The following is a 5,310-nucleotide window of genomic DNA, read 5'->3' as shown; positions in this document are numbered from 1 at the left end:
AATGATCTTCTCTGTCCTATAGTTCAGGTCGCCACCAAACGTGACTGGTAGTGTGACCTTTCCTTTAGGCTGGCTTCTCCCTGGATTGATCCCTTGAAACATACCTATTTCTTCAAGATCTTCATCGGAGATCTGCAACCTCTTGATCACATTGGGCGAGATCAAGTTCAGACTAGCCCCATCGTCAACTAGCATTTTTATCACCTTGAGGTTGCGGATTGTTGGTGAAACCAACAACGGCAAACACCCAACCGCGGTTGTGCGGTCGGGGTGATCCTCAGCGTCAAAAATGATAGGCGTGTTGGACCATTTCAGTGGCTTCTGGGTGTCGATCATGGGCTCTGTCGCATTGATCTCATGCGCCCACTGTTTAAGTTGACGATGGGAAGAATGCAATGATGCGCCTCCATCAACACACGTAACCTCTGTAGCCTTCTAAAACTCGTGCTCGCTAGACTCGTCATCATCGTCATGATCATCATCTCCCTCTTTCTTGTCGCGGCCTCGAGCAGGCCTCTCTTGTGACTTGTATTTGCCGTGGCGACCTCCTCGGCAGCCGTGTTTCTTGCCGGATCCTTTAGCGCCATCTTGGCCCTTCTCTTTGTCTTGTCTCTCGTACTAAGCCCTCTGCTTCTCCATCAGCTGCTCAACTTGATGGCAGTTTTGGAGGTCATGGCCCTTGGTGCGGTGAATCTTGCAATATTGCTTGTTAGAGTCCTCTGGCTTGCCAGCAGCCACCAAGGCTCGGCAGGCGACGCACCCGGCGATCTCCTTGTCGGGGTCATCAACCTTGGCCTTCTTGGCGGTGCCGGGGTTGCCGGATTCCTTGATAGCAAGCACGGTCTTGCCTTTGCGCTTCCTGTTGTGTCGTTGGCCTTTCTTCGCCAAGGTGACGACGTCCTCATCTTCAGAGTCACTTCCCGCATCGGTGTCTTCACCAGGGTACTTCCTTCCTTCTTCAGCTCGGGCACATCTGTCGGCCAGAACATAAAGCTCGACAACATCCGTAACCTTGTTCATCGCCAGCTCTTCATGCATCTTATGGTTGCACATGTTCTGATAGAAAGCGTTGATGACAACGGCAGGATGAACATCAGGGATGTTGTACTGTGCACGGCTGGACCTTTGTATGTATTTGTGCAGGCATTCACCGTCTCTCTGAGGGATTACATGCAAATCACTTGCCTGGGCAGGAGCTACGTGGCCGCCGGTAAAGGCGCCGAAAAACTTGTGGCACGGATCCGACCAAGAGGAGATGGAATCTATCGGCAGGTGCATCAACCATGACCTGACGTTGGGCTTGAGCACCAACGGGAAATAGTTGGCGAGTACCTTGCCATACCGAGCTCCGGCGGCTTGCATCGCGATGGTGTAAACGCTCAGGAACTCAGACAGATGAGTCTTGCCGTCGTACTTCTCCGAGACCTCAAGTTTGAACGTGTGGGTGGTGGGCCACTGGAACTGCCATAGCTCATGAGTAAACGTTGGACAGGTTATTGCGTAGGGCAAGTCATCAGTATCCTCTAGCGCATGCCTATACCAAGTGAGCCAAGCACGCCTAGATTGGTGGCGCGCCTCCTATCGCCGCTCGATGGTGGTCCGAGCGTCCTCCTTGAGCCGTTCACCACGAACATGAAGTTGGTCATGACGTGCTCGTGGATCAGACGACGCCGTGGACACATTATCACGGGCGTCGACCCGACGAGCTAGCGACCGCCGCTGCCATGGTGGAGGGGAGTGCACCGTGGCTGCGGCGCCTCCGCCCCTTCCACTGTCAACGTGCGCCGGCTCAGCGGTCCGGCACCGCGAGGGACTTGCCTCCTGGTGGACATCCCTGTTGGCGTGGCCAATAAGGCTTTGAATAGCAACCCTCCACTCTTCTTGCTTCTCCACATCCGGTCGAAAGTCGAGGAGTAGCTGCACTCATGCCAATGCTTCTGCTCGTGTCGGCGGCAGCGACAGGCACGAGGAACAGGAGGAGCTCGGACTTCTAACTACGTTAGAAGGAGTTCCGTCACGGTTCCGCAGCCGTGCACCTTTTTCACCAGCATCTCGGTGTGCATGTCGGCCCTGCGCATCTTGAGAATGATGCAGAGGGCTCTTGCCGCGACGACACCCGGGGTCACCAACGTCGCGGCACTGCTCATCACGCATGACCTGGGAGGGCCGCGGTACACGCGTCGGTGAGGTCGTCTTGCCACCCTTGGAGGTCACCGCAGTGCCCGTAGGCAGCACATGTCTGTCCTTGGGTGCGGCGGCGGGCGGCTCATCGTCGCCGCTACGGACGCCGCCGCTCGCAGGGCTTCTGGTATCAGGATGGCGTGGATGATCTTGATCTCCACTGCCACTAGCGTCTGCCACATCGGCCGTTCACGCTGGCACGGGCGGACCGGCTCCAGAAGAACCAATCATTGTAATCGTCTTCTTCTTCGGGGCCATGGCGATGAAGAGACTGACGTACTAACTACTAGACTAGATTTGCACAACTTCTACCCTCCTACCCGGAGCGCAAAAGATGTCAGGGAAACGGAACCTATGGGATCATGAGGATCCCTTCTATAGTTGGCGGGGAGAGAGCTACGCAAAGAGCAGGTCTAGCGATCAGCATGATGGATTTTTACCCAGGTTCGGGCCGCTGAGAAGCGTAAAACCCCAGTCCTGCTTTCGGTGTATATTTAGTGTTCTTGAGTTCTTAGATTAGCTGCTATGCATGCCCAGTCCAAAAAGTCTGAATCCTCCTCCAGTACGCCTCGGGCCTCCTTATATATGTCAAAGGGGTCACCACAGTGGCACACAGGAGGTGTAACGTAGCTACAGTGTGAAAACTTATTGCTGACATCATAGGACAAGCGCATTTGATGCGCTGCTTACGTGCCCTCCAACTTTATCGGGGACGGCAACAAAACCCATCCCGTCCGTCGCCGCCTCATCCTGCCTTGACACGTGTCCACGCTGATGAGGCATGTAGTGCCAGGCTGGCTGGCTAGCCGCTGTGCTAGCGCGGTGGCAGGGCCTTCACGAAGATCTGCATGCCACTCACACAGGTGCTTGCTTAGTTGACCTTGAATCCGCATGCCGCCATGCAGGCGTCTGCCTAGTTGGCAAGCTGGTCGTCGCGCTGGAACGGTAGTGAGGTGGCGAAACCTTGTCGGGCGCGGGCCTGACTGTGGCCTCGCAATCATCCCCGACAAGGGTCTTGCCCGTGCCTCGTAGTCACCCCCGGCAACGGACTTGCCGGGGGTCTTCGTTCTCTGGTCTCCACGTAGACCTGTAGGCCATCAGTCTTCACAAAGACCTGCATGCTACTATGCACGCGTCCTCGAGTCATGGCCTTGATGTCAATGGTGCCAGAGCTCTCAGCCTCAAGGGTGGCGGCCTTGCTGGTGCTTCGCAACTTGCCCCGGCAAGGGCCTTGTCGGTGCTACGTAAGCCGCCCCGGCAAGGGCGTTGCCGGGGGAGGTCTATCTAGTCTTCTTCTCTTTATTCGCTGGCTTGAATGCTTGTCTTGGTAGTCTTGTACCTCTCCTTCCACTGCCCCGCCAAGCCTTGCCGCGGGTGTGGCTACGACTGCCCGTGCACAAGTAAGGGGTACAGAAAAAGCAAGTAAGGGGTACAGAAAAAGCCCATACTTTTGTACACCGACATTAACCATGATATTATCTAGGAGCTTAATAGCCTCTCCTAAAGTAATTTCCATAAAAGTGCCCCCCGCGGCGGAATCTAAAAGATTTCTAGAAGCAAAATTCAATTCGCCATAATTTTTTTGTATAATCATCCACAAATTCAAACCATGTGTAGGGCAATTTTGTATCATCAACTTCATCCTCTCCCAAGATTGTGCAACATGCTAATGATCAAGTTGCTTAAAATTCATAATATCATTCCTAAGGGAGATGATCTTAGCGGGAGGAAAATACTTAGAGATGAAAGCATCTTTACACTTATTCCATGAATCAATACTATTTTTAGGCAAAGATGAAAACCAAGTTTTAGCCTGATCTCTGAGTGAAAACGGGAATAGCTTCAATTTAATAATATCATTATACACATCTTTGTTCTTTTGCGTATTACACAAATCAATTAAATTGTTTAGATGGGATGCGACATCTTCACTAGGAAGGCCAGAAAATTAATCTTTCATAACAAGATTCAGCAAAGCGGCATTAATTTCACAAGATTCAGTATTAGTAGTGGGAGCAATCGGAGTGCTAACAAAATCATTGTTGTTGGTGTTAGAGAAGTCACAAAATTTAGTATTATCTTGAGCCATCGTGACAAAGCAAGCAATCCAACACACAAGCACAGAAGAAGCAAGCAAAGAAGATAAAGGGAAGAGGGGCGAAGAAAAGGAAAATCTCTTTGAAAATCATTTTAGAGGTGGGGGAGGGGAAAACGAGAGGCGAATGGCAAATAATGTAATGCAACAGAGGAGAGTTTATGATGGGTACTTGGTATGCCTTGACTTGACGTAAATCTCCCCGGCAACGGCGCCAGAAATTCTTCCTGCTACCTCTTGAGCTTGCATTGGTTTTTCCCTTGAAGAGGAAAGGGTGATGCGGCAAAGTAGAGTAAGTATTTCCCTCGGTTTGAGAACCAAGGTATCAATCCAGTAGGAGACGACGCACAAGTCACCGAATACGTGCTCAAACAATCAACGAACTTGCATCCAACATGATAAAGGGGTTGTCAATCCCTTCACGGTTACTTGCAAAAGCAAGATCGGATAGAGATCGATAAACGGTAAAGTAAATATTTTTGGTATTTTTGGTTTATAGATCGGAAAGTAAAAGATTGCAAAATAGTAGATCAGAAACTGGTATGACGGAAAATAAAACTTATATGATGGAAAAGAGACCCATGGGCCATAGGTTTCACTAGTGGCTTCTCTCAAGATAGCAAATAATACAGTGGGTGAACAAATTACTGCCGACCAATTGATAGAAGAGTGCATATTATGACAATGTCTAAGGCAATGATCATGAACATAGGCATCACGTCCGTGTCAAGTAGACCGAAATGATTCTGCATCTACTATTATTATTCCACACATCGACCGATATCCAACATGCATCTAGAATATTAAGTTCATAAAGAATGGAGTAATGCATTAGGTGAGATGACATGATGTAGAGGAATTAACTCAAGCAATATGATGAAAACCCCATCTTTTTATCCTCGATGGCAACAATACAATACGTGCCTTGCTGCCCCTACTGTCACTGGGAAAGGACAACGCAAGATTGAACCCAAAGCTAAGCACTTCTCCCATTGCAAGAAAAACCAATCTAGTAGGCCAAGCTAAACCGATAA

The sequence above is a fragment of the Triticum dicoccoides genome, chromosome 1B, assembly GCF_002162155.2.
Source record: "Triticum dicoccoides isolate Atlit2015 ecotype Zavitan chromosome 1B, WEW_v2.0, whole genome shotgun sequence".
NCBI lineage: Eukaryota > Viridiplantae > Streptophyta > Magnoliopsida > Poales > Poaceae > Triticum > Triticum dicoccoides.
The sequence above is the reverse complement of the archived record's forward strand: the minus strand, read 5'-3'. Positions refer to the sequence as shown.